This window comes from Leucoraja erinacea, chromosome 24 (genome assembly GCF_028641065.1).
Source record: "Leucoraja erinacea ecotype New England chromosome 24, Leri_hhj_1, whole genome shotgun sequence".
Lineage (NCBI taxonomy): Eukaryota > Metazoa > Chordata > Chondrichthyes > Rajiformes > Rajidae > Leucoraja > Leucoraja erinaceus.
In genome coordinates, this window is record NC_073400.1 from 14223977 (window position 1) to 14251285 (window position 27309).

The window sequence follows — 27309 nt, forward strand, 5'->3', positions numbered from 1 at the left end:
GGAATGACCAGCGTGGGTAAAATTGTTGGCTGCTTTCCTTAAAACTGCATGAAGTGTAGATGGAGTCATTGGTGGGGATTCTGGTCTGCGTTTTTGCCTGGGTCACATCATTTAGTTTTGCTTACATACATCAAAAACGTTTGAAATTACAACAATTATATAGGTGATCTGGGGCAGCTATGAAATCATTGAATGGCTGGGCTTTCATGAAGAGCTCAGTGACATACTCAAACTTGGTTTTGTTTAGAGATTTAGCATGGAAACAGGACCTTTGACCCACCGAGCTCCGTGCCTACCATCAATCACTCGTTCACACTAGTTCCATGTTATCCCACTTTCTCATCCACTCCCTGCACACTAAGGTCAATTTACAGAGGCCAATTAACCTACAAACCAGCATGGAAACCAAAGCACCCTGTGGAAACCCACGCAGTCACTGGAAGAACGTATAAACTCCGCACAGACAGCATCCGAGGTCAGGATCGAACCCAGGTCATTGGCACTGTGAGGCACACAGGTATAACACTGGTATAACTTAAGTTTCTTATGTTTGTATGTTTACATGTATATTGGTTCATTTTATTTCCCTCTGTGGGCCTCACATAAAATAATTATTTTGCAGAAATGTAATCAGAATTGGAACCAACAGAACAAATACGATAATTCCTTTCAACACAATTTATAGAGCAATCTAAATAACTTAATATGTATAACATTGTTAAATGCCCATTTTGAAAGATTGGCTGTCCACAAAAGGCTAATACTACAATTGATATAAAAGCTGAGTGACAGTGAAGTAGATTTAAAACTAGATACAAATCACGCAGAGAGTCGGTGCAAGAGCAGGTCAGTCTAATGGTAATTGATCATCAAGTATTGAGGACAGTGGAAGACTGAAATAACATGCACATGGACCTCACCATTGTATCAATTATCCAGCTCGGTGAACTGACAAGTTTAACACCAGATTCCATTCCTGTTTACAAGTCACTCATGCACTGCATTTGTCTGACTGCATTTAGGAGATGTAGCAGAGTAAGATATAACTAATAAATCATCTGGGCACTTTCATTATTCTCTCATAGTAATATATATACTTTGGGAGCGATGCTGGATGGTGCTGAGAAAATGCGTGACTCAAATTGTGACAAGGAATCGCATTGCTGGTTTGTCCCAATGCGGCATGTAAAATTGGTGCTTTTTGTGGCCTCGTTATTTCCAGCATCTAGTTTGAGCAGCCTCCAATGTTCATTGCTAAAGCCTGCAGGGATGGCAATTTCATGTTCAGTTAGAAGTGATGGAAGCCATGCTTATACTTAGTATAGGGGATATGGTCTTACACTGAAACCAGCACTGGGAGCCTTTCACAGATTTGAAACTCAATGCAATGACACTTTATTGTCACATGTACCTCGATACAACGAAAATCTTTGTTTTGCTTACGACCCGGTAAAATCATGTAGCACCCCTCACCTGTGCAGTACACACGTGTCGCCATGTTTTGACGCTGACAATGTTACAAAAGTTCAACAACCAGTCCTATCTACTGCCTACCGCTGCACGTGGCAGCACGACTCCCCCACCCCCGCTCCCCCCTCCCCACAGCCGGGTTCCCCTTCGTTCTCGGCGGCACCCTGCTGAGTAGCTCTCCGATGACCCTCCGAGTTCTCTGTGAAAGGGTGAAAAGCCATAGTGTTACACAGAAGACAGAAAGTCAAGAGGTAGATCATTTGCATGCATGGGCAGCCCTGCTCTACAGAGGGATTTGGGGGTCCAAGTCCAAGTGAGGAATGCCTCTCTTCATCAGTCGGGGCATTGAGTGTAAGAGCCAGGAAGTCGCATTGCGGTTTCATAGGACTTTGGTGGGCTGCATTTGGAATATTGTATGCAGTTCTGGTCGTCTCATTATAGGAAGGTTGTGGAGGCTCAGGAGGGGGGATAAAGAAGAGATTTAACAGAATGCTCTAGGAAGGAATTGCAGATGCTGGTTTAAACCAGGGCTAGACATAAAATGCTGGAGTAACTGAGCAACTCTGGAGAATTTTGGGTTGAGATCCTTCAGACTGAGAGTCGGGGAAAAGGGAAGTAAGAGATATAGTCAGTGATATAGAGATATATAGAACAAATGAATGAATAATTATGCAAAAAAGTAACGATGGTCAAGCAAATAAATATATAAAACTTTATATATAACTGAACTTTGCTTATGGGTTTTACAGAGTACTATGATTACATATGCTGATCCAAGTAAGGATTTCATTGCTCCGTTTCAGGACATATGAAATTAAACACTCTTGACTCTTGATATCACCTGCATGCTACGCCACGCCCACAGAGAAATGGACCTAATCTCACACTCACAGCTCACAGCTTGCAATACAAAACCTCTGGCTATTTAAGCATTGAGGTGTATTGCCAAGAGACGTTGAAACATGCTCATGAATTTTGTTCCTTGTAGATGAATTGACAATGGAGGTGCTAGCTTGAGAAGACTAGGCTGAGGGGGATTTGTGTCCATGTAGATCACTGCTCTGTTGGAGAGAGCTCGGAATTATGGATGCAGTAGCCTGGTTCAGTGGTCAACATGGGTGTACAGATGAAGAAGACAGTGACTTTATACCCAGTAGTCTTTCATTCATTATAAGCCAATTTAACAACTCATAATGCATTCACTGTCAAGATAAAGAACAAGGTTTCAAATCCTAAAATTAATTTAATTTTGGAAGAATCAATAACTTCCATTCTCAGCTTCATCGGATCAGTGATATAAAATCAATAATTCATGCATGGAATGAATAAGTATAGCTTTGGATGTAAATATAGTTCAAATTTGATATGAACAAATATTGCTGAATGACTTTTTGAAAACAGGTCTGGGCATTAGATGGAATGTTTAAATATAGTTCTTACAGCTTATTTAATGTTGATTTAAACTATATAAGATCTGAAAAATTCTCCAGGGACGGTGCCTGACCAGCTAATTTACTCCAGTAATTTGTGTCATCCTTTGGTAAGTGGTGCAGCAGTGGAATTGCTGCCTTATAGCGCCAGAGAACTGGGTTCGATCCTGACTATGGGCACTGTCTGTCTGAATTTTATACATTCTCCCTCTGACTGCATGGGTTTTCTCCGGGTGCACATTTCCGTCCCACCTTACAAAGACGTGCAGATTTGTAGGCCACTTTGTGTCAATCCTCGGTAAGAACCAGCATCTGCATTTTTTAAAACTACGCGCGGTTTATACCAGGGTGGTCACGAGGTGCGGCGCTCAAATGACGCGCAAATGGCATGCCGATGGCACATGGTTACGGACGTTGACGCATAATAAATTAGCATAGGCAATGTTCGTGCGTCACCGTGCATCACCACGCGCTACACCTACACCATCAGCACGCAGCGTACACCATCCATACGTCAGCGTGCGCTAGGGATACGTTCGCAGATGGCGCGTGAGGATTTTGAGCATCCCAAATCCTGGGGCACCATGCGCCATGCGCACGTCACGACGCGCCAACCAATTTTTAGGATGTTGCATAAATGATGCCCAAATGGGACAGGCCCTTTACAGCGCCAGAGACCCGGGTGTTAATGCATGGGGTGATTGTTGGTTGGCGATGACTGTGCCGCATTGCATCTCTAAAATAAAACAAATCTTCTGCCCACATGTGCATTCCAATTACGATTTAACCATCTAGTATATACGTATTTATTTGTATATGCCTTGGCATATCTAGATACTTTATAAATATTATGACAGTCTCTGTATCCACCAACTTCCCCTCAGGCAATGCAATCTATCTTTACCCTTATGTAAAAAAAGGACACAAAATACTGGAGTAGCTGAGTGGCTCAGGTAGCTTCACTAGAGAAGATGGATAGTTCTCCAGAGATGCTGCCTGACCCACAAAGTTACTCCACAACTTTGTCTTTCTAGTAATCTAGCATCTTTAATTAAGATGGACACAAATTGCTGGAGTAACTCAGCCGGATCAGGCAGCATCTCTGGAGGAAAAAGAAGGGTGACATTTCAAGACACGACCCTATTGGAGCTAGGGGGCGCCTCATTGATGGCAGCCCCTGTCTACAGTCTGTATGTTTTTCTGTCTTTTTTTAAAATTTTTATTCAGTTTTAAAAGTTTGTTTTGGAGATTTCTTTAGCTTTTCTATGTGGGGGAGGGGGGTAGGGATAAGGGGGAAACCGTTTCCCAGTCACTTCCTGGCGAGGACGCGACTAGTGTCCGAGTCGCGCCCTCGCCCCACTCCTCGCAGCTTACCACCTAGATTGGAGCGGCCTTACCTGCCGGAGACCTGGACCAGAGCTTCAGCAGTGGTGGCGCAGCGCTGGATACATCGCGGAGCGGGGCGATGCTTTACCTGGATCGCCGTTGAAGCTCTGGAGTGCTGGGCCTGCTGCTTCAACATCGGAGCTGTGGTTTGCAGAGCTTCCACCGCGGTCGGCGCTGACTTCAACATCGCCGAGTCCTGGGGCCCTTTGCCGAGGGCCGCCAGCGTTGAAACTCCGCCCAGCGCAGCCTGTGGATTTCGGGAGCTGCAGACTCCGGTAGGAGGTGGCCGATTTGGATTTCCAAGCCGCTGAGGATGTCCTCCAGTCCCGACGTCCATCACGGCGGCGAGCGGGCTTGAACATCGGGCCGCCCGTAGCGGCGACAGTGGGGGGTTCGGGAGCCCCCCCGACCACGGGAGGACAACAGAGGAGGATGACTGAATTTTCGAGCCTTCCCTCACAGTGGGAAACTTTGATCCCGCTGTGTAGGGATGTCTGTGTTAAAGTCTATCGTGTTCTGTGCTCTTTATTATTCGTATGGCTGTATGGCGACCACACATTTCACTGTACCAATTGGTACAGGTGACAAATAAAAGTATCTTGTATCTTGTATCTTCTTCAGTCTGACCTGCTGAGTTACTCCAGCACTTTGTGTCTTTCTTGGGCATAAACCAGCATCTGCAGTTCCTTTCTACACACTATACCATCTTTAGCTCCTGTTTCTCGTTCATTATCCGTCTCTACCATTGCACATTGGCAAGTCTTCAATACCTCATTTCATTAGCATCATTAGGCGAGTATAAATTTGTAATGATAAGTAAATTAATTATTTTTAAAATAACTAATAACTAGTTCATTCTTTAATTACTAAATGCAAAAGTACAGGGCACAGTGTTTAACAAAAATTATCCTCTACATTGCCAATTCAAAATAAAAATGTCTAAAACGGTCAGACATTTAAAAACGAGGAACAGCAGATGCTGGTTTACAAAAGGCTGGAGTAACTCAGCTGGTCAGGCAGCAAGTCTGGAGAATATGGATAGATGATACGGCTGCAGGCTCTGTAGACGGTAACATCGGGAGCTCGTGGGTTCCTGGTGGGAGACCGGCAAGCATCGCCCGCCCGAATCGAGGGGTTTAAATCAACCCGGAGCAGGGCCTTACATCACCCGGCGTGGCTTAAACAGCCCCGGGGCTTACCATCGCCCGCCGGGGGGGTTCCAACATATAACATCAAGAGCCTCGATCAGCTCGATGCAGCATTTTGACTGCTTGACTACAGGAGAAGAATAAGAACAGAGAACAGGGAAGAGATAAAACTTTTGCCTTCCATCACAGTGAGGAGGTGTTTGGGAATTGTGAGTTTTAGTTTTTTGGTGTTTGTTGTTATGACTGCAGAAATGTCATTTTGTTTGAACGTATGTTCAAATGACAATAAACAGTATTCTGATTCTGATTCTGATGTTTCAGATCGGGACCCTTCTGCAGACTGATCAGCACTTCTCTTCCAGTTTTCTCCACCTTTACATCGGTCTGAAGAAAGATCCCGACCTGAAACATCATCTATCCATGTTCTCCAGAGATGCTGCCTGACCTACTCAGTTACTCCAACATTTTTTTTTTTTTTGGTCAGATATTTATACCTTTAAATGTTTTAATGAAATGAACAAAATTAAGAGCGCTAACAGTTTGAAATGAGGGCCCGACCTAAGACATTGTCTGCCCATTCCTTTCACAGATGCTGTTTGATCCACTGAGCTCCTCCACCAGTTTGTTTTTTTTGCTGAACAGTTTAGAACAGTTTAGATAGTGTTTTTCATTTTATTTCAGGCTTGAAAAACTTTGGAAAACAGGCTTGACCAACTAAACCAAATTATTGACCAACTAAACCAAATTACAAGTAAGTAAATGGGCTGGCGAATTAGAACATTTGAATTAGATTGGATTGAATTGCTGGGAGCCAAGTAGGAAATTAGATTAGCCTCCATGTATTAAGATCTCTGAAAAATTAGTAGCCTTACCTGCAATGTTTCCCGTTACTTAGCGCTAATTAAACAATCTCATTAATAAGAACGTGCAGCAGGCAATTTATAAATGTTGCAATGCTAAATCAGAGCTGTGCTAAATAAAGAGCTACTTTACATCTCCTACTACACAGTTAGCTTAATCAGCAACAACCATTAGATAACAAGAGTCCAGGCAGTGCTGATATTTCCATTACATGGGTCATGGATCATTCTTCTAAGGACATCCCTAAGGACAGCAACATTTCTCTGCCATTATTCTTTTGCCCAAGTTCAAATGGAAGTGGTGGCACAGTGGAGCAGCAGGTTGAACTGCTGTCCCACAGCGCCAGAGACTCAGGTTCAATCCTGACCTCGGATGATGCCTGTGAAGAATTTGCATGTTCTCTCTGTGACCATGTGCTTTTCTTCCTTGCGCTCTGGCTTCATCCCACATATGGGGGCGGCACAGTGGCATGGTGGTAAAGTTGCTGCTTTACAGCCCAGAGACCTGGGTTCAATCTTGACTTATGGTGCTGACTGTATGGAGTTTGTACGTTCTCCCCATGACCGCTTGGGTTTTCTCCTTGTGCTCTGGTTTCCTTCCACATTCAACAGACGTGCATGTCTGTAGTTAATTGGTGCCCGTTAATTGTCCCTTGTGTGTAGGATAGAACTGGTGTACCGGTGATCAACACAGACTCAGTAGGCCGAAGGGCCTGTTTCTAGGCTTTATCTCCAAACTAAACTGAACTAATCCCAAAGATGTGGACTTCTAGATAAAACGGCCTTTATACATTGCCCTTAATGAGCAGGCATTGGATGCGATAGCATAGAACTAGTGTGAATGGGTGATCGATGGTCATTGTAGACTCTGTGGGTCGAAGAGCCTTTTTTCCATCAATCAATCAAACATGTTTTGAGTGAGACAAAATAACCTTCTCTGCAAAATAAAATGGAATGACATTTCACACATGTGCTCCACTCTACCTTAAAGAAGAATATCACTCAAGATGACTAATGTCCCACAGCCACACCAACTATGGCAAGGACAATTTAGTGGCACATAGTCCATTACCTGCAGACTTCTGCCAGCCAGTAAAACTCAAAGGAAAGACAAGTTGACAGATCCTGAATGATTAAGTCTTCGGTTAGAGATAAAAGGTTAAAGAGTGAGATTGAGAAAAGCACCTTTGACAGATAGAGTGGCACAGTGCTGCAGCAGTACAGTTGCTGTCTTACAGCGCCAGAGACCGGAGTTCGATCCTGACTACGGGTGCTGCTATGAAGTTTGTACATTCTCCCTGTGATCTATGTTGGTTTTCTCCTGGGTGCTCTGGCTTTCTCCCACAATCTAAAGACTTACAGGTTTGTAGGTTACTTGTTTTTTGTTAATTGTAAATTGACCCCTATACACATTGGGGTCAATTCACATTTATTCCAAGCCAATTAGCCTACAAACCTGTAAATCTTTGGAGTGTGGAAGGAAACCAGAGCTTCCTGGAGGAAACCCACACAGGTCATAGGGAGAATGTGCAAACTCTGTATAGACTAGCACCCCTATTCAGGATTGAACCCGGATCTCTGGCACTGTAAGGCACCAACTCTACTGTTGTGCCACCATGCTGTGCTGGCTAGAAGACTCAAATAAGACGGGAGCAATTGGAGGTACAGATTTATAGTGACAATTAATCAAATTATGAAATTGTTCTTCTGACAAAGAAACCTTTGGCAAAACCCCCAAAATTATAAACAAAATCAGGCAGGTTTTAATATGAGGTGAATAGGAGGGTGAGAAACACTAATAGAATATACAATAGGTGGAGACTAAGAGAAAATTATCAACACAGATTGGTGTTGATTGAGAGAAGTTGCTGAAATCTTCTTATTGCAGTTAACCTGTTTTGAAGAAGAGTAGGGAGGAGGAGAATGGATGATCCACAAAAAAAAACTGAGATACAACATGCAGCAGTAGCCTGAAAAAGATAAATACAGGAGAATGCATGGAGATCACAACAATTTCGGCAACATCACATTGGGGGTGGCTGTTTTGGAAGAGGCTGTGTGTTGAGGTGAAGTACTGTTTAGTTTTTTTGGCTTTAGTTTTAATTTAAATTTTAGTTTTACAGATACAACGTAGAAACAAGCCCTTCAGCCCCCCATGTCCATGCCAACCAGTGATCACCGTGTAAACTAGTTCTCTCCTGCACACCAGCCACAATTTACAGAAGCCAATTAACCTGCAAACCTGCATGTCTTTCAAATGTAGGAGGAAACCGGAGCACCCGAAGGAACCCCACATGGTTACAGAAGGAACATACAAACCCTGTGCGGATAGCACCTGTAGTCCGGATCCAACCTGGGTCTCTGGTACAGTAAGGCAGCAGATCTACCACTGTGCCACCCTTAAATTATTAAACTTAAAAATTAACTTATTAAATTATGAATCAGTCTCTGAAAAATTTAGCTCTTACAAAACATTTGCACATCTTAAAATCAATTGGTCTGCTATTAATTTTACCACAGCAATTAGTCACTGCACCATTTTTCATAGTTCCTAATTTTACGAGATCCATTGAAATTGAAAGAAAAATGAGCCATTTATTTTTTTAAGTGCTACGTAAGGTCCTCAATTAATATTTCTCCTGTGTTTTTGCCCCGGAGAAAGACATGTAGACTAGGGAACTTGGAAAATTTGGATTTAGGAGTTTAAGTACATAGTTCCCTGAAAGTTGTGGAGCAGGTGGATAGGTGGTGAAAAATGCTTTTGGCCAGTTGACCTTCATTAGTCAGGGAATTGAGTATAGCAGGTGGAACATTATGTTCCACATGTTGTACAAGACACTAACGAGGATTCACTTGGAGTATGGTGTTCAGTTTTGGTAATCCTACTACGAGAAATATGCTATTAAACTGGAAAGAATGCAGAGAAAATGTACAAGGATTTGTCCTGGACTCCGAGGTCCTAAGCTATACGAATAGGTTGGGTAGGCTAGGACAGGATAGGATCCAGGATACCGAGGGATGATATAATAGAGGTATATAAAACCATGAGAGGAATAGGTAGGGTGAAGTGTTTTTGCAGTATTTTTACCAGAGTAAGAGAATCAAGAACTGGAAGGCACAAAGGTTAAAGATGAGAGGGAAAATATTTAAGCAATAGAGTTGCTGCGTTAGTGCACCAGAGACTTGGCTCGATCCTGACTACTGGTGCTGTCTGTACGTAGTTGGAATGATCCCCGCATGGGTTTTCTCCCACACTCCAAAGATGAAAAGGTTTTAGGTGGACTGTATCTTTAAACTAAACCAAACTATGGAAGCTGAGGTTTGAAAAATATTTTTAAAATAAATTTGGACAGATACATGGATAGGAAAGATTCAGAAAGATATGGGTCAGACACAGGCAAAAGGGACAAGTGTAGATGGGGCATCTTGGATGGCATGGATGAGTTACCGTGGAATAGGCAATGTTTCAGGTCGAGACCCTTCTTCACATTCTCAAGGTTACTTTCTTAGATGTCACAGCCTTGTATGCCCTTTAGAATGTGAGACTAAGCATGTTTAGTAACTAAGACTGCAAGTGATTCTCATTTAGTCCAAACATTAAAGCATCTTGCCCAAGAACGGTTCCAAAATGTAATGTGGAATAAATGTTTCAGAATGATTACCATGAGAAGTGTCCTGGATATAAGTGGGAATGGACTGGCTAAACTGAGACAGAATGAAGTCTAGAAGAATGGAAATAGAATAGAAAGCATTTTATAAGGATGCATCACAGCATGGTTTAAGAACAGCTCCATCTAAGACCGCAAGAAATTGTGGACACAGCCCAGACCAAATTTATGCAAATCCTGATGTTCCCGATGTTGGGGGAGTCCAGAACCAGGGGGTCACAATTTAAGAATAAGGGGAAGGCCATTTGGTACTGAGATGAGGAAAAAGTTTTTCGCCCAGAGAGTTGCGGATCTGGAATTCTCTGTCCCAGAAGGCAGTGGAGGCCAATTCACTGGATCTTTTCAAGAGAAAGTTAGATATTGCTCTTAGGGCTAATGGAATAAAAGGATATGGGGAGAAAGCAGGAACTGGGTACTGATTTTGGATGGGCCATGATCATATTGAATGGCGGTGCTGGCTCAAAGGGCCAAATGGCCTACTCCTGCACCTATTTTCTATGTTTCTAAATCAATCTTCCTTCCATTGACTCCATCCACACCACGTTTCCTTGGAAAGGCCATCAGCATAATCAAGAACAAGCCTCACCCTAGTCATTCCGTCTTCTCCCCTCTCTAATTAGGCAAGAGGTACAGACGTTTGAAAACGCATACCTCCAGATTCATAGACAGCTTTTTCCCAGCTGTTATCAGGCAGCTGAATCATCCTCTCAGCTGCTGCAGAGTAGTGCTGACCACTTATCTACCTCATTGTAGACCTTTGAACTGTCTTTAATTGGGCTTTATCTTGCACAAAACGTTATTCCCTTTATCCTGTATCTGTATACAGTGACGGCTTGATTGTAATCATATATAGTCTTTTCTCCGACTTGATAGCATGCAACAGAAAGCTTTTCACTGTACCTTGATATGTCTGACAATAATAAGAAACCAAACTAACTAAACTAAACTGGATAAGAATAAATGAAACAATGGACTTACCAAGGTAGTCCTGTTTATGGATCTTGGGTATAGGATACAAACTGGCAGTTTGGGGTTGGGCCAGTATGAGGTCAGAGGCTGTGGAGAGGAGATCGATCTGAGAAGATGGTGGACTGGCGTTTGCTAATGGTCCCCTTTTTCTCCCAATATTCCCATCACACACTGACAAATTATGGGCAATAAACAGTGTCCACTTAATCTATTAACCTCTACTTGGGAAAATCCACGGTGCCAGGGAGATGGACACAAATTACTGGAGTAACTCAACGGGACAGGCAGCATCTCTGTGAGAAGGAATGGGTGACGTTTCGGGTCGAGACCCTTCTTCAGAAAAAGGGTTTCGACCAGAAGCGTCATTCATTCCTTCTCTCCAGAGATGTTGCCTGACCCGCTGAGTTACTCCAGCATTTTGTATCTATCTCTGATATAAACCGACATTTGCAGTTCCTTCCTACACCTGGTGCCAAGGAGACTATACATTCTACACAGAGCTTTAGAGAGGGCAGGTTTGGACCCAGGTTATTGAGGTTGTAACGCAGCAGTTCTACCAGCTGCAACATTGTGCACCCAGTGTTAGATAGCGAATGTGAACATCATTTGAAGGTCAATATTCCTTACTGAGAAATTGAACTTCTTTGTTTACACAGTGCATATTGGCTTATTTATCCAATTTAAGATTGATTCTATCAAATAGAGGCATGAATAGAAATCTATGATGAGTGCACATACATTTTCAGCAGTTTTGTGATATCATTATTCTTCCCTTGACTGATTTCCTATTTATGCATTTTTTCTAATGGTTACATTAGCACATTGTCCTACTAATTTGTTTTCAAATAAACATCAATTGGTTTGGAATGAAGAAACTCATTTCCATCAAGAGTTGAGGAATAGGTTTAAACAATAGAAACAATGAACTGCAGATTCTGGGTAACAAAAAAATACACAAAGTGCTGCAGCAACTCAATGGGTCAGGCCACATCTCTGGAGAACATGGATACGTGACATTTCGGGTCGGGTCCCTTCTTCAGACCCTTCTTCATATCAGTCTCAGTAAAGGTCCCGACCCAAAAGGTAACTTTGAGGGTATGAGATGTGAATTGGCCAAGATTGACTGGCAATTAATTCTAAAAGGGTTGACGGTGGATATGCAATGGAAGACATTTAAAGACTGCATGGATGAACTACAAAAATTGTTCATCCCAGTTTGGCAAAATAATAAATCAGGGAAGGTAGTGCATCCATGGATAACAAGGGAAATCAGGGATAGTATCAAAGCGAAGGATGATGCGTACAAATTAGCCAGAAAAAGCAGCATACCAGAGGACTGGGAGAAATTCAGAGACCAGCAGAGGAGGACAAAGGGCTTAATTAGGAAAGGAAAAACAGATTATGAAAGAAAACTGGCAGGGAACATAAAAACTGACTGCAAAAGTTTTTATAGATATGTGAAAAGAAAGAGATTAGTTAAAACAAATGTAGGTCCCTTGCAGTCAAAAACAGGTCAGTTGATCATGAGGAACAAGGATATGGTGGACCAATTGAATAACTACTTTGGTTCCGTCTTCACTAAGGAAGACATAAATAATCTGCCTGAAATAGCAGGGGACCGCGGGTCAAAGGAGTTGGAGGAATTGAGTGAAATCCAGGTTAGTCGGGAAGTGGTGTTGGGTAAATGGAATGGATTAAAGGCCGATAAATCCCCAGGGCCAGATAGGCTGTATCCCAGAGTACTTAAGGAAGTAGCTCCAGAAATAGTGGATGCATTAGTAATAATCTTTCAAAACTCTTTAGATTCTGGAGTAGTTCCTGAGGATTGGCGGGTAGCAAACGTAACCCCACTTTTTAAGAAGGGAGGGAGAGAGAAAACGGGGAATTACAGACCAGTTAGTCTAACATTGGTAGTGGGGAAACTGCCAAAGTTAGTTATTAAAGATGGGAAAGCAGCACATTTGGAAAGTGGTGAAATTATTGGACAAAGTCAGCATGGATTTACGAAAGGTAAATCATGTCTGACGAATCTTATAGAATTTTTTCGAGGATGTAACTAGTAGCGTGGATAGGGGAGAACCAGTGGATGTGGTGTATCTAGACTTCCAGAAGGCTTTCGGCAAGGTCCCACATAAGAGATTAGTATACAAACTTAAAGCACACAGCATTGGGGGTTCAGTATTGATGTGGTTAGAGAACTGGCTGGCAAACAGGAAGCAAAGAGTAGGAGTAAACGGGTCCTTTTCACAATGGCGGGCAGTGACTAGTGGGGTACCGCAAGGCTCAGTGCTGGGACCCCAGCTATTTACAATATATATTAATGATCTGGATGAGGGAATTGAAGGCAATATCTCCAAGTTTGCGGATGACACTAAGCTGGGGGGCAGTGTCAGCTGTGAGGAGGATGCTAGGAGACTGCAAGGTGACTTGGATAGGCTGGGTGAGTGGGCAAATGTTTGACAGATGCAGTATAATGTGGATAAATGTGAGGTTATCCATTTTGGTGGCAAAAACAGGAAAGCAGACTTATCTAAATGGTGGCCGATTAGGAAAAGGGGAGATGCAGTGAGACCTGGGTGTCATGGTACACCAGTCATTGAAAGTAGGCATGCAGGTGCAGCAGGCAGTGAAGAAAGCGAATGGTATGTTAGCTTTCATAGCAAAAGGATTTGAGTATAGGAGCAGGGAGGTTCTACTGCAGTTGTACATGGTCTTGGTGAGACCACACCTGGAGTATTGTGTACAGTTTTGGTCTCCAAATCTGAGGAAGGACATTATTGCCATAGAGGGAGTGCAGAGAAGGTTCACCAGACTGACTCCTGGGATGTCAGGACTGCCTTATGAAGAAAAACTGGATAGACTTGGTTTATACTCTCTAGAATTTAGGAGATTGAGAGGGGATCTTATAGAAACTTACAAAATTCTTAAGGGGTTGGACAGGCTAGATGCAGGAAGATTGTTCCCGATGTTGAGGAAGCAGGACAAGGGGTCACAGCTTAAGGATAAGGGGGGGAAATCCTTTAAAACCGAGATGAGAAAAACTTTTTTCACACAGAGAGTGGTGAATCTCTGGAACTCTCTGCCACAGAGGGTAGTTGAGGCCAGTTCATTGGCTATATTTAAGAGGGAGTTAGATGTGGCCCTTGTGGCTAAGGGGATCAGAGGGTATGGAGAGAAGGCAGGTACGGGATACTGAGTTGGTTTCATCAGCCATGATCATATTGAATGGCGGTGCAGGTTTGAAGGGCCGAATGGCCTACTCCTGCACCTAATTTCTATGTTTCTATGTTTCTATGAAACATCACCAATCCGAGTTCTCCAGAGATCCTGCCTGACCCGCTGAGTTACTCCAGCACTTTGTTTCTTTTTTTTGGAGAATTTGTTTGTTCTACATACTGCAAGTTGTCCGCTGTGGCAGTTTCTGCCGATTTATGGGTCACCAATCAGGATTAATAAGAAGCCTACAGATTCCAATTTTCTAAAGATTTCATTCTTTTCTATTTAGCTTGAATGTCAGAAAGTGTAACATCGAAACCTCCATGAATATCTTATGACCAATTTTAGCTGAGGTTTATCTAAGATATGCTTCTCATAGGTGAAAGTTTGTTAGTTGTAGTGTATGTCCTGCTGGACAGGGATCAGTTGCCCATTTGTAAAGCTCAGCAAATGGATACTATCTAACCCAGATTCCTTTTCACAGGTGGCTGCTTCTGTTATTAAACATCCTTGTGAAAATCCAACCAATTCCTCAACCGCTGTGTTCCTGCAATGTCAAGTACGTTTCTATTACAATTGACCTCATCTCAAGGTTAGAAGGCAGTCTAGAGGAAAGTGAAACTGCTGCAAAACTGAACATTCCCAATGAAAGAGGTGACAAGAAATGTTCATGGGTACAGAGTTATTCTCTGTATACATTTGTCAATGGGTTTTTGTTTCTTAATGATGATGGAAGAGAAATGTCTTTTTAAGAAAATATTTGCCCTTGCATTTGTATTTTCCTTAATATTAGAAAAAATTGCGTACAAGTAGTCCTTTTAGACACTAGTAACCTCTAGTCTGAAGAAGTTTTAATGTTATTTGGAACACACCTGATTTGAATTTACAATCAACAGGTTGGCATGGACCTGGTGAGATTTAAGGCCTGTTTCCATGTTGTATCTCTAGACGTGGATTCCTACAGACATTGGAAGTAACATTTTACTCTGTATAATGGAGAGTCCTATAAATGACATTGAGATACTGAAATAGAATAATTTTGGACACATGAGAACAGTGTTTTTACAGGGAGTTATAAATATGGCAATGAAACTCAGTATGAATGTAATTAAGGTGGGACATAGAAACTAAGAGCTGTGAAGGAATGGGATTCTGTTGCTCATTCTGTTGCTCATGTACTTAAATCAATAAAGCTAGATGCATATGTTCAAAAAATAACCAAAAGGTTAATGGAATGTTGAACGTTAACACAAGGAAGATAAAATTCAGATACAAAAAGTTGATGTTTCTTTTGCACAGAGTCTTGGGCTGACTATTCCTGTTGAACTACATTCTGGTTACAGCAACACAACTGATTAAGATGCAATACACTTGGAGGGGATCTATAATGACATCGGAGCTTAAGTGATTATATTCTCAGGACAAATTGCATGAACTTTGAATTTGCTGGAATTTCAAATGTGGGCTGGTGATAAAGTTGAGGTCCTTAAAATTATAAAGCAATTTGAAAGGGCAGATACAGAGAAACAATTTTCTACAGCCAGAAAAACCAGAACAAGTAGGTACACGGTTACATTTCAAACCTCTGAAAACAGCTGCAGATTAGATTGTGACCACTATTCCTGTTTCAGACAGCAAACATTCTTGTTCATCACTCCAACTAAAATGTGCCGCCAAGATTCCTATTCTCTTAAGGGCCTGTCCAACCTGAACGTTATTTGCGCGTCATTTACGCGACATTATTTACGCGTCACGATGCACGAGTAATGCGCACATGGCATGCATTACGCGCGCATGGCGTGGTGAGACGTGATAGAGTAGGCAGTGATGCGCGGTGAGCACGCGGGCCCCAGGATTTTGGGATTCTCAAAATCCTCGCGCACCACCTGCATGACGAGCAAATGACGCCCAAGTGGGACAGGCCCTTTAGGCTTCAACATCATGAGTTCTGACCCAAATTAAAAACTAGGTGAAAAGCATAATGTTTAAGATCGGAGATGTGTGGGGCCAGTTTTCTACACAGGTTGTTGTTGCCTGGAACAGGCTGCGAGATGCGGTGGTGGAGGCAGCTATGATAGAGACATTATGATACATTGGAATACAGAAGGTGGCCGATAGAAAATTTATTAACTTTATTTTCGGTACAATTGATAGATGAGCAGGAACCCTCCGTAATCTTCCCTTTGCACCTCCGATCTCTGAATTCTCTTCCCATTTATAAAATAGTTTGTGCCTTTATGCAGGGATATGGAGGGATATGTAACATGTGCTGGCAGCTGAGATTAGTTTATCTTGACATTATTTTTGGTACAGAGCTTGTGAGCCCAAGAGTCTGTTCCTGTGCTGCACTGTTCTATGTCCCAGGTACCAGTATGCTTTACAATTCTTTGAACAAGGATACCATTCAAAAGCATGAAAGACAAGGTTTTGAGACATACACTGTATATTTTGCTGAAAGATATAAGAGCAGAAGAGTTCCGTGTACAGGGGAACAGGAGAGCTCTTCAAATATAATAGGAATAGATAAATGTGGTGGTCAAAGTCAGGAGGTAGTCCTTGAAGACATGGGTGCAGTGCCATAGGAATTTCAATTAAATTATCAAATTACTGGAGTGTTTGTAAGAAAAGAATGTCACTGTACATTTGCACCTTGCACATGTGACAATAGTGTTCATTGGTAATTAATAGTCTTTAGACATTGGACTTTTAGACTTTAGTGATACAGTGCAGAAACAGGTCCTTTAGCCCACTGAGTCCACGCCGACCAGCACCTGACTCATCAAAATGTAACTACTAGAACTAGCTGAAATTGTTGAACTGACTTTAATTTTTTTTGGAGATACAGCATGGAAACAAGCCCTTTAGCCCATTGAGTTCAACTATGTTAGCTTCCATGATAAATGTTGAGGCAAATTATTTAGAATTAGTGTTATTTCATAATCTAAGTTCATCATGTGCCTCACCCTTGTTCATTATTTAGTTTAGTTCAGAGATACACCGTGGAAACAGGGCCTTCAGCTCACCGAGGCCATTTGCAGAAGCCAATTAACCTACAAACCTGCATGTCTTTGGAATGTGGGAGGAATCCAGAGCACCCGGAGGAATCCCACGCAGTTGCAGGGAGAATGTGCAAACTCCGTGCAGACAGTACCCGAGGTCAGGATTGAACCCAGCTTCTGGTGCTTTAAGGCAACAACTCTACTGCTGCGCCACTGTGCCGCCCGGATTCTGAACAGTTATACGAGTCCAGTAAGAAGATGAAATACAGCTGTGTGAACTTGCCTTGAATTTTGTTAGGCCAGCATGGGAGACAATGAGGTTAGAGAAGGGGTGAGGTGGAGAAATAAAGTGACTGGTACAGGGAGATTGGGGTCATGCTTGCTGACTGAAAGGAGTTGTTTTGTTAAGTGAGCACACACACTACATTTGGTCTTTCCATTGTGGAGATGGCTATAACATGAACAGCAATTGCAGTACTGTAAATTGAAAGGATTCTTGAGGTCCTGAAAGTTATGTACCGTCTACTCCAAAAAGAAATCTGTCCGGAACTACTGATAAATGAGTGAGGTAAATGTTCCCTTGCATTCTCATGGAAGATCATCCATCTGAAACATTAACTCAATTTCTCTTTCCCCAGAAACCCACATGACCTGCTGAATGTTTCTTTTCTATCTTTCCAGCTTTACCTTCATGTCTGTTGTATTGCTTCAAGTATGGCATGCTAATTCCATCACAGAAAATGACAATTTTTAGTTTAGTTTAGAGATAGCCCCTTCGGCCTATTGAGTCCACGCTGACCAGCGGCCCTTGCACACGAGCACTAACCTATACACACTGGGGACTATTTACAATGTTATTGAAACCCCATTAACTTACAAACCTGTACGTCTTTGGAGTGTGTGAAGAAACCGTATCATCCAAAGAAAACCCACGCAGAACAAGGGGAGAAAGTACTATCTCCGTACAGGCAGTGCCCGTGGTCAGGATCAAACCCTGGTCTCTAGTGCTGTAAGGCAGCCATCTACCGCTGCGCCACCATGCCGCCGTAATTGCTTCCAAAATACAAGCCTCTACCTCACCGAAAACAGTGTTCCAATTAATACAGACTGTGCCACAATCTGTACATTGGCGATATTTGTCATAGATCAAGGTGCATTAATGCCCATCAAAATACACAAGTTGACATCACTTTGCACATCAAGAACTCTAGATGGTATACCTCATGGGAAATCAGGAACATCCAGTGGTGAATAATCCTCTTTTCTGAAACTCAGAGTAATGTTGATCCAGGAAATGCTTTATTTATGAAGTATGGGGAATGAGCAAAAGATACTCTCCCTTGAAATTCAAGGACATTTTCGATGCAGTTACTGAAGGGACGATGGATGCTAACATTGAACGGCAGAACAGAGAGACTCCTCTGGAAAGAAAATGCAACACAAATCAAAACGAGCAATGCCATTTTATAAAGTCTGCATTATATAAAGTATTATATATAGTATGAAATGAAATTTGACAAAGGGTCTCGATCAGAAACGTTACCCATCCTTTTTTCTCCAGAGATGTTGCCTGACCCGCTGAGTTACTCCAACAAGTTATGTCTATCTTTGGTATAAACCAGCATCTGCTTTTCTTTGTTTCGTTAATGTTGTTTTTAGATTTGTCAAATGCTTTTGGTTTGCTACAGTACACATTTATACAAAGGTAAAACAAACTTCATAGTACTAAGTACAAACTATTACAAAGTTAGTTTTCAAGTTACAGCGCGGAAACAGGCCCTGTGGCAAACTGATCTCTCAATTTTTTTTTACTATTACAAAAAAATCACAATTTTTACAAAAAAGATGACTAATATTTAAAATTAATATATTAATTTAATTTGGCAGTCAAGCCCTTCAACAGGTTAAGTAGCGTATAGGATGACGATCTGCCAATTAGTTCATGTAGTAGGAACAGAATTAGGCTATTCAGCCCATAAACTCTACTCCGCCATTCAATCATGGCTGATCTATCTTCCCCTCTCAACCCCATTCTCCTGCCTTCTCCCCATAACCCCTGGCACCCTTACTAATCAAGAATCTGTCAATCTCTGCCTTAAAAATATCTATTGACTTGGCCTCCACAGCCTTCTGTGGCAATTAATTCCACAGATTCACCACCCTCTGACTAATGAAATTCCTCCACCTCTCCTTTCTAAAGGTGCGTCCTTTTATTCGGAGGTTATGGCTGCCAGTCCTAGATTCTCCCACTCGTGGAAACATTCTCTCCACATCCACTCTATCCTGGCCTTTCACTATTTGGTAAGTTTCAATGAGGTCCACGCTGATCCTTCGTAACTCCAACAACAAAGAACAATATGCATAGCGGCACCTTGCTGTCTACAAAAAGAGCACTGGATTTGCCTCTTATTTTAAAGCCACCGATATCTGTAGCCGGGCAGTATGTAGATTAAGTAGAAGAAAAATCTAAAGCTTTAGATTAATGGATTTCTTGAATACATTTCACAGTCTTCGATGGAGGCTCAGTTCAACAAGATTATGATCTTTGAGCTATAAGGTCAATAATCAGGAAACTTTCATTGGATTTCACAATATAATTTATCTAAATTATATAAACTAATTATTTGTGAACTAATTATGTAAATTCCTGGCACAAGATGATCAAGTCTGCCTAGCTGATCAGGGGTAACCCATTTGCAAAGTAATGATCCAAGATGGTGCCCAACCCAAGCGACTCTTTACAGCAGGAAATTAGGTAATTACAGCAGGAAAATGGGCTTTTCAGTCCAACTATACAGGCCGACCAAGATGTCCCTTCCAAGTAAATCCCATTTGCCTGCATTTGGCCCATATTCCACTGAATTTTTCTTATCCATGTATCTGTCCAAGTACCTTTTAAATATGGTTATAGTACCTGTCTCAATGACCTCCCCTGGCAGCTCATTCCATATACCCACAAATTTCCCCACTGTTTCAATAAAGGACATCTATCCTTATTTGTCCTTTCTAAATTTTCTCTTATTATCCCAATGTAAAACTTCATCAATCTCTTTCTTAGTGCTTTCATATTATTCTTCTGACATGATAAGTAGAAATTAATCTTGCGGTGGCATTCTCAGTGCACATTAAACTGATAGAAGGATCTATCATTTTTCTTAAGATAGACACAAAATGCTGGAGTAACTCAGTGGGACAGGCAACATCTCTGGAGAGAAGGAAAGGGTGATGTTTCGGGTCAAGACCCTTCAGTTCACCTATCATTTTTCTTACCTGATTCTTAGTTGCCTAGTTTTGAAGCTCGCATCTCATTTAAGTTCAGTCAGAATTTACAATCCATAATGAAATTAATTGAACCATATTGTTTCACTTTACTTATCTGTTGTGCTGCTGCAAGTAAGAATATCATTGTTCCAGTTTGGGACATATGCCAATAAAACACTATTGACTCTTAACTCTCTTGCATTTTAAGATGCTCCTGAAGATACTAGTTCAGTAGAATTCTTCAAAGAGCATAAATTTGTATTCATTTCCTATTATAAAGGTTATAAATAAGCTAGATAGGGCTCTTAAAAAGGGGATATGGGGAGAAGGCAGGGATGGGGTACTGATTGGGGATGATCAGCCATGATCACATTGAATGGCGGTGTTGGCTCGAAGGGCCGAATGGCCTACTCCTGCACCTATTGTCTATTGTCTATTGTTATCATGGGGTTGCAGTTTTCATCCTTGTTCGTACTCAGGTCTATTCACATAAGATCTTTATACTACATTATCTCCCAATCCTCAAAAATAGATCTTCAAAATGTTGTTCTTGTGTTCATATCTCTCCAAGATCTAATTTCTTCCTGTCACAAAACAATTTCAGCTTTGATAAATCCATGTTTATCCTTCCGTGGAGTCTAATCCATTGTCTGTTTCCTTCATATCACCATTGATGTCTCTGCTGACTGATTAGATTCTGCTCTGGGTTAATTCCTTTTTCCCTTCCTTCTCCTTTCAAGTTGTCCTTATAATACCTGCTTCCTCAACCATTGTCTCTTTAGCCCCTGAGCCGATTATACTTCTGTGAAGCTGCTTGGAAACCTTCATGACATTAAAATTATGATATAAATTCAAGATGGTGTTGTCCAAGACTGGAATTCTTTCTGCATCTCATTGCCTCTCTTACTTTTATATGATGCCTTTTATAACACATCACTTTGACCAAACCTTTGCTCACCTAACCTAATCCTTCATAGACAAAAAGCTGGAGAAACTCAGTGGGTGAGGCAGCATCTATGGAGCGAAGGAATAATTTTTCCAGCATCTGCGGTTCTTTCTTAACCTAATCCTTCTGTCGCTTGTTGTCAAATTTCACTTGAATGTTGACGTAGTGAAGTACCTTGAGATGTTTTATAATAAAAATGCACCGTAACTTGAAGTATTTGTTATCATTGAAGGCTCAATATATATGGTGGTAGTCTTTAGTTCAATATTTAACTAACCCTGTAGGTATTTGATTTCTCATCATTCTGATTCTATTTTTCTATCTGTTTATGGTTATTTTAAGCCTTTTCTATTTTATTTCAATTCCCAGCATGTGTAATAATTTGCTTTCATATTTACTCGTGAATTAGAACATAGTACACCACAGTTTAGGAGATTGAGAGCGGATCTTATAGAAACTTACAAAATTCTTAAGGGGTTGGACAGGCTAGATGCAGGAAGATTGTTCCCGATGTTGGGGAAGTCCAGGACAAGGGGTCACAGCTTAAGGATAAGGGGGAAATCCTTTAAAACCGAGATGAGGAGAACTTTTTTCACACAGAGAGTGGTGAATCTCTGGAACTCTCTGCCACAGAGGGTAGTTGAGGCCAGTTCATTGGCTATATTTAAGAGGGAGTTAGATGTGGCCCTTGTGGCCAAGGGGATCAGAGGGTATGGAGAGAAGGCAGGTACGGGATACTGAGTTGGATGATCAGCCATGATCATATTAAATGGCGGTGCAGGCCCGAAGGGCCGAATGGCCTACTCCTGCACCTAATTTCTATGTTTCTATGTTTCTATGTTTCTATAAACAGGCCTGTCGGCCTACAATGTTAGTGTCGAACATGACACCAAGCTGAACTAATCTCGTTTGCCTGCATGTGATCCATACTCCTCCATGCTCTGCATATCCATGTGCCTATTTACCAATCTCTTAAATCCAACTACTGTATCTGCCTCCACCACCACTCTTGGCAGCACGTTCCACGCACCCACCACCCTCCGAGTAAAACAAACTTACCTCTCACATCTCCTTTAAACTTTGCCTCTTTCATCTAAAGCTTTGCCCTCTAGTCATAAGGTAATAAGGAATAGGAATAGAATTAGGCCATTCGGCCCATCAAGTCTACTCTGCTATTCAATCATGGCTGATCTATCCCTCCCTCCTAACCCCATTCTCCTGCCTTCTCCCCATAACCTCTGACACCAGTAGTAATCAGAAATCGATCTATCTCTGCCTTTAAAATATCCGCTGACTTGGCATCTTCAGCCTTCTGACATTTGACATTTCTTCTTGACCGCCTTCTTGACGTCTTTGACATTTCGATGCTGGGGAAAAAAATGCTGAATGAAATATTGCATTTCCACTTTATATCAGCATTGATTTAACAGCATGATTCCACAGCAGAAATACGGGCATGAAATTGTGCTAAGAATTAGAATGGAACCCTGAGTTCTCAATATATCAAAATGTGCCAAGAAAGTAAGCAGTCAGATATGTCCACAATAATTCCAGCATATCTGTGCATGTCTAACTGTAACAGTTTTTGTATACCAATATTATGTAGCGATGGCTTTCATATTTCAATACTAGAAACTGTATTTCACATATAGCATTTATAGCCATCACATATAGCCATCAATACCCTGATGAGGGACGACGCAGAGGCTCAAGGGTGGCACAGCAGCGCAGCAGTAGAATTGTTACCTTACAACGCCAGAAATCAGGGTCCGATCCTGATAACAGGCACTGTCTGGAAAGAGTTTGTACGTTCTCCCTGTGACTGCCTGAGTTTGAGTCTGCAGTATCCTCTCACACTCTAAAGACGTTCAGGTTTGTAGATTAATTGGTTTCTGTAAAATGTCCCTAGTGTGGAGGATAGCGCCAGTGTACAGGGTGATCACTAGTCAGCACGGACTTTGAAGGTCTGTTACTATACAGTATCTCTAAAGTCTAAAGTCTTTGTTCAAAAGTCCATTTCACTGCTGGGACATGCAGATAATTTCCATTGTCAACATTTCTACAAATATAACACACGTCTGCTTATTAGCAACACATAATGGCTGTTGTAAAGTAATGTGACAAGATTTATCCATTTATTTGAAACATTGGGTGAAATTTCTGCTTATTTCTAGTTTCTTTAATGATGAGAAGAAACACAGTTGCTGAAGCCAACCATGTTGTTGTTTCCTTTGCAAAACAAAAAGAAAGTACATTGTCAGTCTTATTCCATCATGTGGTCAGCAAGTACCTCACTTGCCTGATTTTAAATGGATCAAGGGATTTTTACCAGAAGCATGGAATGTAATTAGTATTGTTGGATCTGACCTAAACATCATTTTGTTGTGATTTTTTTTTTACACGTATTTTTCTCAAGTTCAGCATTTATAAACTACCTTTCAGCAAACTTTGTACCAAGTGCCCATGAGCTTTCCCATCTGCTACCTGCATAACCTAAAGTAAGAAATCAATCATGGCAGCGTTGGTTCAGAGCTCTGGTCCCTTTAGCAACTGTTGTATAACTGTTCCTGAATTTGTAAAACAATAGTATATGCGCTCCATTACAAGCCTAGACTATCAAACACACCAACCTCCTTTCCATTGACTCCATTTACACTTTGCCCTGCCTCAGCAAGGATCCCAGCATAATCAAGGACGAGTCTCACCCCTGTCACTCCCTCTTCTCCCACAGCTAGACATAATTTAGTGGAACAGGTCCACTTTTTGATTGGAAAGGTTCTCTACCTGTACCGACAGCACCTGTAGCCAGGATTGAACCCGGGTATTTGGCACTGTAAGGCAGCAACTCCATCATTGCGCCACTATGCCACCAAATAATGATCTCAAATCTCGACAAGGTATTTCTCGCATCTTTCTCATGGATTGGGATACAGGGAACAAATACATAATTCAAAAACACCCTATAATATTCTTATGCTATCCATAGCCATTTCATAATTCTTTCCGAATTCTTTTTCATGTGCTGGTTTTATGTAGGGAAAGGTCTAAAAATGGGCAAATAAGGTTTAGATCAGTTTAATATCCATAATATAAATCATAGATTCACAGAATTAGGCAGCATTAAATTAAGCCATTTGATCTTTCATGTCTGTGCTGTGTTTTAAAAAAAATGCTCAGTAAGTTTTATTACAGTTGATCTATATTCCTGAATAAAATGTCCTACTGAAAAGATCGAAAGGTAATAAAAGGTAGTGATTTAGAATACTGAAGATGAAATGAGATAACTACCGCATTTACAGTATTTAATGTTCTTTTCAGGGCACCATTTTATAGGAAAGATGTTGTTAAGTTGGAAAGGGTGCAGAGAAGATATACGATGATGTTGCCAGGACTCAAGGGTCAGAGCTATAAGGGGAGGTTAAGCAGGCTGGGACTGTATTCCCTGGAGCGCAGGAGGACGAGGGGTAGATCTTATAGAGGTGTATAAAATAAGAGAGGAATAGATCAAATGGATGCACATAGTCTCTTGCCCAGAGTGGGGGGATCGAGAACCAGAGCACATAGGTTTAAGGTGAAGTTGGAAAGATTTTATCAGAATCCGTAGGGGAACCTTTTTTACACAAAGGGTGTAGGGTGTATGGAATGAGCTGCTGGAGTCAGTAGTTGAGGCAGGGACTATCACTATGTTTAAGAAACAATTAGACAGGTACAGGTTCACTGCCTGAAAAAAGCACTGAGCATAGCAAAGGACAGACTGCACCCACTCCACACACATCTAGATCTCCTGCCATCAGGAAAGAGATACCGCAGCATCAAAGCCCGGACAACCAGACTGCTAAACAGCTTCCTTCCACAGGCTGTGAGGCTGCTAAACAGTCACTCCACCTGATTCTGCTGCTTTTGCACTGACAATTTAATAACTGGCACTGAGCAATAACTCTGGCACTGGCTCAAGCCACTTAAATCAGCTGCCCTGGACATTTTATGATTTTTTTTTTTACTTGTATTTTAATGTTGCTTTTTTTACCTGCATTTTTTTTTTAAACTATTCGTACTGTTTTTATCAGGAACTGGATTGTTTTTATTTATGCGTGAAATGTTTAAGTTTTTATGTGCGATGCTCCGGTATTCCCTGGGAAACGTCTTCTCATTTTGCACTGTACAATTGTTGCTTTGCATGATGACAATAAAAGGATGATGATGATGATGATGAATAGGTTTAGAGATATGGGTCAAACGCAGGCAAATTGGGATATGTTGTTCGGTGTGGGCAAGTTGGGCCAAAGGGCCTGTTTCCATGCTGTATGACTATGAGCCTATGATTCTAAAAAAATGTATAACTTGGAAAAAAATGACTGGAGAAATTTTTAAAAATGTAATAAGTCTAAATATGTGACCAACTTAATCTGATTGCTGCAAGTGCTAGAGAAATGGATTGAAAACAGAAAATACCGGAACAACTCAGGGAGATCAGGTGGTCTCCATGGGAAGTGAAACAAAATTAATGTTAATAGTCTGAGATTAGAACTGGAAGAAGTTTGAAGTACATTTGAAGCCTGGAGCATTGTGTTCACGTTTGGTCACCCTGCTGTAGGAAGGATGTTGTTAAGCTGCAAAGAGTGCAAAGAAGATTTATGAGGATGTTGCTAGGACTTGAGGGCCTGAGTTATAGGAGAGGTTGGGCAGGCTAGGACTTAATTTCTTGGAACAAAGGAAGATTAGGGTTATCTTATAGGTGTATAAGAACACGACAGATTATAGATAGGATGAATGCACAGAGTATTTAAACTAAAGTTGGAAAGTCAAGAACCAGATGACATAGGTTTAAGGTGAGAGGGGAAAAATTTAATAGGGACCCGAGGGGTAAAATTTTCATCAAGAGGGTGATGGGAATATGGAACAATCTGCCAGATAAGGTAGGTTAGGCAGGTACTATAAAGGGACAGGTACATGGATGGGAAAGGTTTAGAGGAATATGGGCCAAATGTGGGCAGGTGGGACTAGTTTAGATGAGGCATCTTGGTCAGCATGGACAAGTTGGGCCAAAGAGCCTGTTTTAGGATATGGGAGACAACAGAAGAGAGCAGGAGAGTGTAGAGCTAAGATTTGAGATAGAGCAGAAAAGATGGGTGATAAATGGCAGAAATGATGTTAATGCAAGGTTCAAGAAGATGATAAAGATGAAATAAGGAAACAGAAGATGTGTAAAATGGAAAGCAGTATAATTATACAAAATTAACATGAGGAAAAACTGTGACCAACTAATCCAATGAATGAAATTCCATCATTAAACAACAAAGCCATATTATTTCACTTTAACTATTGGATTAAATCATAATCAAACTTATTATTCATACTTAATTGGATGAACGTGAAAACTGTGGAAATTTTTTTACTGGAAAATATATGGTGAGAGACATTTTTGAAGTTCAAAGATTAAATTGAAAGGGAAGATCTTTGAAGCAATAGAAATGTGGCTGTAAAATAAAGCAAGCATATTGGAGTATAATCAACTTGGCTCATTTTGCTGTCAACACGATATGACAAATAAGAAGATGGTTTGTCAGAATTTAACATGCTTTTCAGTAACAACTAATTGCACTAATGGTTACCATGGGGATCATTTGAGAATTTTACGAGCCTCATTTATTGAATTATATGATTGTGCAGGTAAATAAAAGAAGTTGCAGTTACTTAAATATGAATTATAAACAATAAGCAACTTTAAACACAAAAGAATTGCATGGTTACATATTGCATTAAACTAATTATAACTAATTGTAAATGAATGTTTAGGATCATAACTGAATGCAAATGAAATCATTTGCTTGCAGGAAATGTTTATTTTTTATTCTGAATCTAGGTAGGGGGAAATATGCATGTGGTGTGTTTATTGCTTCGAATGGTGTTAGTAATGCACCATCAAAAAAAAAGATTAGTGCAATATTATCCAACA

At 41.2% G+C, this 27309-nt stretch overlaps 1 pseudogene; it reads right to left on the minus strand.

The window, feature by feature from the left end:
* Positions 1–27309, minus strand: part of LOC129708535 (protein FAM187B-like) — a 147453-nt pseudogene that overhangs the window by 92793 nt on the left and 27351 nt on the right.